We start from the raw sequence: 7,655 nt of genomic DNA, 5'->3' as shown, positions 1-7,655 counted from the left end.
TGTGCGGGTAATAAAATCATCCAGTGTCCCGGTAAGTTTTTTAGCTCCTGCGGCGGCCATGCTTCTTGTCTCCCGGCAGGACATAACCCGGAAGTACCAAATGAAATTGCGAGGGGAAGCTCAGAACGCCTAGCCAAGATCTGTGGCCCAGCCCAGTCTCCTCGGGCCTCGGAGGGCCACAGAGGGCCCGCCCTTTGCCCGGGCTTAGCCCCGGGCACTCCCGCGCGCTCCCGCGCAGTGTGTTGGTCCAATTCTTATAGGCGTCAGTAATTAGGGCGGGTCAGTCAGGGAGAGCGGGCCAGGTGACTTGGCCTCTGGGAAGCCGGGACTCCTGGGAAGGCGAGTCCCGGACCCAGTGCTCGCAGCCCTGTCTCTCACTCTCTCACCCAGCAGGGGCCAAAAAACGGATGTGCAGCCTCAAGCTGCTGGTCAATCCTTCCCTCGACGATGTCAGCTCAGCTCCTTCCTTCCTCCACAGGGCAAAAAGTCAGTGTGGCGTTCCCGGGTTCCTAAACGGGCAGAATCCTTTTCACCTGATTCTGCTGGGCGGGGCGGTCAGGGAGAGCGGGCCAGGTGACTTGGCCTCTGGGAAGCCGGGACTCCTGGGAAGGCGAGTCCCGGACCCAGTGCTCGCAGCCCTGTCTCTCACTCTCTCACCCAGCAGGGGCCAAAAAACGGATGTGCAGCCTCAAGCTGCTGGTCAATCCTTCCCTCCACGATGTCAGCTCAGCTCCTTCCTTCCTCCACAGGGCAAAAAGTCAGTGTGGCGTTCCCGGGTTCCTAAACGGGCAGAATCCTTTTCACCTGATTCTGCTGGGCGGGGCGGTCAGGGAGAGCGGGCCAGGTGACTTGGCCTCTGGGAAGCCGGGACTCCTGGGAAGGCGAGTCCCGGACCCAGTGCTCGCAGCCCTGTCTCTCACTCTCTCACCCAGCAGGGGCCAAAAAACGGATGTGCAGCCTCAAGCTGCTGGTCAATCCTTCCCTCGACGATGTCAGCTCAGCTCCTTCCTTCCTCCACAGGGCAAAAAGTCAGTGTGGCGTTCCCGAATTCCTGATGGCTGCCAATGCGACTTGTGTGGTCAGATGTGCTGCTGAATTCACTGCATGCTGCAGTGGCTGTTGCAGTGTATGCGGACGTCACACGAGCGGTAGCGTCACTGCGTTCAGTGTATATATATATATATATATATATATAGGGGCCTTGAGGGCTACAGTTAGTTGTTTTGTACACCTGGGCTGCTGGGCATACGGTGTACAGTGCTTGGGTAAAAGCTGTCAGGGTTACAGTGTGAAAGTCAAGTGTTGCTCCAGGGATTTACGTGGGCCGGGTCCTGCCGGTGCTAAGCACCCGCACCCTGCTTGTGCTGAGCATGCGGTTCCTTATCGGGCTCTCCATTTTTGCCCTCACCCTCTTGGTAGAAAGTAAATCTTAACTCTGCAGCAGTGCCACCCTTCACTGCTTCTGATGTAACTTCGAAGGGGGTCATAATCATTACAGTACTTTAACAGTCTAATTTCAAAACTGAAGCATTTGCAATATTATATACAACGAATCTATAGTTGTTGCTTATTTAACTTACGCAACTAACCACCATTGCCAAAGCCAATAGTCCGGGCTTGTTGTAGGTGTAATGGTATTTGTTGTTTTATATATCTGGATGCAATGACGGAAAAGGCAAAATACCAGCCGGGCGGTGCAATATGCTAAGCTAAGCACAGATTTTTAGGTTATATGTTTAAAGCCACGCCCTTCTTAATTACATTGGTCTCGCCCCTTTGAAGGACCCCCTAGTTTTCCCATCTCACCATGTATAGGTCAGCTACCAGAGTTTACTTAGTTCATGTATAAGAAGAGGCTGTAAGGGATACAGTCAGAGTTAAATGTATACCTAGGGGGTGGGCATTGTCAGTGTCATGTGTACTGTGCAGCAGTATAGGTGGAGGTCAACTGGCAGTTACTGGCCCCTGGCAGTGGGCTGCTATTTACAAAGTTCACCACATACAAACGGACTATTAGGGTAACAGCGTGCTGGCCCCTGGCAGTGGGCTGCTATTTACAAAGTTCACCACATACAAACGGACTATTAGGGTAACAGCGTGCAGTGTTTGTATACTTTTGCTTCTGCGGCTACCACGTGCTGTGTCTATTCTATTCACCTGACGGCGTTGTGTGTATGCGCACGTTAGATCCTACTTTCGCATGTGCAGTGAATATAGCACGATATGCCAGACTTCGGGACGATGAACATATACAACAATCCAGGCTCTCTCTGTTTGTCAAGTTTGTACACAACAGTTCTGTTGTCAAGGAGCTGCGATGGCCGAGTGGTTAAGGCGTTGGACTCGAAATCCAATGGGGTTTCCCCGCGCAGGTTCGAATCCTGCTCGCAGCGGGACAGGCTTTTGTATGAACATTGAAACTGAAAAATCTTTACTTCACAAAGTTAAAGGGCAATTATAAAATTCAAATTAAAACAATCAGATGATTTCCACATCAGAAAGTATTTTAGAGAGCGGGCGGGCTCGGGGGCTGCTGTACTGCTTGTAGCTAATCTTGTCTACTTCCGGGGTCACTAACAAGTGCAAACAACGGCAATTGTTCCGAAGCATGCCTTGTCTTGGATATTGCGCTGTTTTTGACTGCTCTCACGGGCTCTTTTGCTAGGCCGCTACAACGGAAGATGAGGGTTAAAAGCAGTAGTCGAAGTGGGAGCAAAAAAGTAGGGGAACTGTGGGTGGAGACTCAGGGGGCGGGAATAAGCAGAGGATTGGATTAGTGGGCGGAGTCGGAGGTGTGGCTAAAAATAGCAAAACATACCCAGATCGAGCCTCCCCTTCCCACCGTCATTCTGGCATCGATCAATACCCTGCTTTATACATACCCAAGTTCTGTCCTCTCTTTGCCACCATTACTTCCTGGCATCACTCATTATTTATTTATTTATTTATGCATTTTTATATAGCGCGGACTTTACCCGAAGGTGTCAGAGCGCTTCACAATAGGAACAGAACTGATACATGAGAACATTACAAGTGAACAAAATACAAAAGCAAACGTTACATTTAATGAAGTAAAAAATGACAATTGTGAGCCAACAAAATACAAGAGGTAGAAAACGGTGCATTACAAAAGGGACTTTACCGTACTTCTGGCATAGCAGGGTTGAGCCGTCCTCTTGCCAACCTACATCTTGGCCTCACTCTTAACCCTGATTCCAGCAAACCCAGATCTAGCCCTCCCCAATTTTAATTCCTGCCATCGCACATTACGCCGCTTCTAACATACCCAGATCCAGCTTTGCTTTCGCCCACTATCACTTCCTGGCATTGAACAAAATTCTGCTTCTGGTATAGCCAGGTTCAGCCCTACCCTTGCACCCTTAGCCCCTGGCATAGTTGTTAGTATGCTTCTACCATACTTAGATCCAACCCTCATCTCGTCACCATTAGGTTCTGGCTTCGCTAACTACCCAACTCCTTGCATACAGGGTATATCCTTCCTGTCACCTTACTTCCTGGCATTGTCCTTTACCCTACTTCTAGCACCCCAGGATCAAACCATTCTGTTGCCACCCCTATTTAAGGCAACACTAATTACTTTACTTTTAGGATGTCAGGCGCCAACTCTCCTCTCACCATCCTCACTTTCTAGCACTGCTCATTACCATGCATCTAGCATACCAAAATACAGCCCTCCCATCACCACCCTTACTTCCTGGCACTCATTACCTTGCTTCTAGCATACCCAGCTTCAGCTCTTCCCTTACCGCCTTTACTTCATGTTATAGTTTATTGCCATGCTTCAACCAAACTTAGATCTAGCCTTCATCTCGTCGTGCTTAGTTTCTGAAATCACTCACTACAAAACTTGGAGGATACCCAGGTACAGCCTTCCTCTGAGCACCCTTACTTCCTGGCATTGCTCTTTACCTTAGTTCTAGGAGTGATTCAGCCCTGTCGGTGCCATCGCTACTTCCTGGCATTGCTAGTTACCTTGCTTATAGCATTACTAGAGTTAAAGCCTATTTGCTAACCTTACTTCAAGGTATCCCAAATTACCTTACTTCTAGCATACTCAGATCCAACCATCCCCTCACTACCCTTACTTTTTACACATCATTACCCTGCTTCTAGCATAGACAGGTTCAGCCCTTCCCTCGTCCTCTACCTCCTTGCACCGCTTATTATTGCCCTACTCTAGAACACCCAGGTCCCACCCTCCTCTCGCCACCCTTACTGCCTGGGATCGTTCATTACCCTAGGTCTAGCCATAGTTGGATCTCTCCCTCCCTTCGGAACCCCCACTTCCTAGAATCATTCATTCCCCCAGCTTCTAGCTTACATGGTTCATTTCTCCTCTTTCCACCCTTACTTCCTAGCACCACTCATTACCATGCTTCTTCATACCTAGAGTCAGCCCTTTCTTCACCCCTCTGTATCCTGGCATCCCTCATTACCCAACTTCTAGCATACCCAGATCCTGCAATCCCCCTCAACCTTACCTCCCGGCATCGCTCATTACCCTATATTTAGCGCACCCAACTCCAGCCCACCCTCCCCACCCAAACTTCCTCGTATCACCCATTACCTTGCTTCTAGCATACCCAATTGTTCACCCTCACATCGCTCATTACCCTGCTTCTAGCGTCCCCACATCGAACCCTTCCTCGCCACCCATGCTCTCTGGAATTACCCTGCTTCTAGCATACCCAGACCCAGCCCTCCCTCGCCACCCTCACTTCCTGGCAACGCTCATTACCCTGTTTCTAGCATACCCACATCCTGGCCTCCCCTCGCTCCCCCTCACTTCCTGGCAACACTCATTAAACTTGTTCTAACATACCCACATCCTGGCATTCCCTCGCTCCCCCACACTTCCTGGCATCACTCACTACCCTACTTCTAGTATACCTGGATCCAGCCCTCCCTCGCCACCCAAACTTCCTGGTATCACCCATTACCTTGCTTCTAGCATACCCACTTGTTCACCCTCACTTCCTCGCATCGCTTATTACCCTGCTTCTAGCGTCCCCACATTGAACCCTCCCTCGCCACCCATGCTCTCCGGAATTATCCTCTTCTACCATACCTACATCCAGCACTCCCCTCGCTCCCCTCACTTCCTGGCAAATCATTACCCTGCTTCTAGTATACTCGGGCCCAGCCCTCCCTCGCCAACCTCACTTCCTGGCAATGCTCATTACCCTGTTTCAAGCATACCCACATCCTGGCCTCCCCTCGCTCCCCCTCACTTCCTGGCAACGCTCATTACCCTGTTTCTAGCATACCCACATCCTGGCCTCCCCTCGCTCCCCCTCACTTCCTGGCATCACTCATTACCCTGCTTCTAGCATACCCACATCCTGACCTCCCCTAGCTCCCCCCCACTTCCTGATATTTCTCATTACCCTGCTTATAGTATACCCGGATCCAGCCCTCCCTCACCACCCTCACTTCCTGGCATATCATCCATAGACTGCAAACTGCCCAGGGGGCACATAGGGCGAGCGGGTATAAAAAAGACTTGAAGGGCATCAGCAGAGTCTCGGTACTGTAATTGCAGGTTAAGCTTCGTTTTTACCTACTAAATGTCTCGTGCTCCGCTCTGCAATGCTAGGCGCGAGACCTAAAAAGCACACTTTCAGGGTAAGGGTCTAGCTTCTTACCAAACTTGGTGTAATTCTGTTCATCAGTTTTTGCAGTAGTGGTGTTCAAAATTCCTATTTGGAATTGCATGAGGGAAACAGGTTTTGGGACCCTTTTTCTCAGACCCCGCTTGATGAATCAACCCAAAACATTCCAGGTGGAGCTGAGGTGGATGAACTTTGTTTTGTAAAGATTCATCGCTTTTTGTACAAAAACAACTGCCTCTGGACAGGTAATGCCGAACTTCGGGTGCCTGTCACTGGCTTAAAGTGAAGGAGTGGATTCTCCTGTGCTGTAAAGGAGAGGGACAGAGACCTGCGGAAGAAACAAGTCTCCTCTAAAGGGTACCTGCGACCTGGAAGAAATGTAAATGTCTGCAATTTGTTAAACAACAAAAAGCAAGGCTGCTTGGGAGCCATTATGGGTTTTAATTAATCAGATCAATGGAAGTTTTATTCTTTTTGAGAGGTAATGTTAGGGTGTTACCAGCGGAGTTCAGGACTGGATCTTTGTAATCATGGCTGGATAGGGTTACCAAACCAGCCCTGGCAATTTTCTCGCACCAGCCCCAGGCAAAGTACTGTCTGGCCCCGGGAGGCCGGAAACGCTTGCTGCTTTTGTTACTGGGGGCGGATATCGCAGCACCGCTGCAAAACCAGGCCTCACCCTTTCAGCCTCCAGGGAAACGCCCAATGCCAGGTACAGCCAGTCCAGCACTGCTTTGAACAGAAAAATATTTGCTCTAGGTACAGTCTGATTGCGTATTACTGAAATCTATATTTTCCAAGCATTCATCTTTAACACTAAATGTTTGCACATTTTGTGGCAGCATATCTTCTACTGTATGTAATACAATTTTAAAATGTTCGCTTGCATATTAACAGTGGTCTCTCTCACAGGCATGGACCTCGTGCTCGATTAATATACAAGTCCAACCAGGATTCGATTCTGTGACTTTGGTTATACAAAAAGACATATGTAGTGGTCGCATTAACCAGATGAGGTTTCATAACACTAAAGAGTACATTTCCCATTGATTAGTTTAACTTGCTGTTGTTTTTTTCTTTAAAGTATATGCGCTAATTTATGTGCAGTTACCTAAAGATGAAATACCAAAAAAATAGTTACAGAATGTTTTATTCGTTGTAACCACATTTTTGATTCAGTCCCGATTGCACTTAGGCTCACATTTCACATAATTTATTTATGTACTTCAACCATTGCTTGGAATAAACCTGGTTGATTAGGTATGCACAGGTGTCTTTAGGTGTGTATTGTTCTTTCGGCATGCGATGCATTAGAACGGAGTGTGCAAGTTATCTATAAACAATTTTTTTTAGGAGTTCTTAGATTAATCTTTACGTCTATTCATGTTAACTCATAACTAAAGTGCTTAAACGTTGAGACATGGTAAAAAGACAACCTTTGGGGGATCAAAGCTTTCTGAACCCTCAGTATGAAACTTTACAGCTGGAAGACATGCGGAGGACTTGTCCAGCACTAATTTAGCACAACGAGCACGAGAGAAAGAAAATACCTGAGCATGTCTCCTGAGAGCTGACCTGTCAGCAACCCTTTTAATCGTTGCCGCTTAGCAGTCTCTTTCTCATGGAAGCCTTTCTCCTGGAAGTGTCCTCACAAATGAGGTGTGAATCACGAGCTCACGGCAGTCAGCAGCAGGGCCATCAGTGGTAGCCGCTTTCGCGCTATATGCTACACTGATGGCCCATTCATTCTCACTTTGCAGGCCCCTAGACACAGCAGGGAAGGGGAGGAGGTCGGGCGCAGAGGCAGAGGCCTTTGTCAATATTCACGCTGCACCACGCGCCCGACCTTCGTCAATATTCACATTGCACCACTCATGGGGGAAAAAAGGTGTCATTTTAAAGTATGGATCTTCCTACAGTCCCGGTACGGTCTTTCAAAACCAAGAAGTAGGGGAACGGACTAGCATCATTTTTAGAAGTAGGGGCACGCCGTGCCCTTCCGTTCCCGCCCACTTCTAACAC

General features: G+C 48.8%; 1 non-coding gene across 1 annotated transcript; it reads left to right on the top strand.

Moving 5' to 3' along the window:
* Positions 1-2,311: 2,311 nt before the first annotated feature.
* Positions 2,312-2,393, top strand: TRNAS-CGA (transfer RNA serine (anticodon CGA)). The gene has a single exon. It is a non-coding gene; the product is annotated as a tRNA-Ser (tRNA).
* Positions 2,394-7,655: the final 5,262 nt, after the last annotated feature.

The sequence above is a fragment of the Lissotriton helveticus genome, chromosome 5_1 (genome assembly GCF_964261635.1).
Source record: "Lissotriton helveticus chromosome 5_1, aLisHel1.1, whole genome shotgun sequence".
NCBI lineage: Eukaryota > Metazoa > Chordata > Amphibia > Caudata > Salamandridae > Lissotriton > Lissotriton helveticus.
The sequence above is the reverse complement of the archived record's forward strand: the minus strand, read 5'-3'. Positions and strand labels throughout refer to the sequence as shown.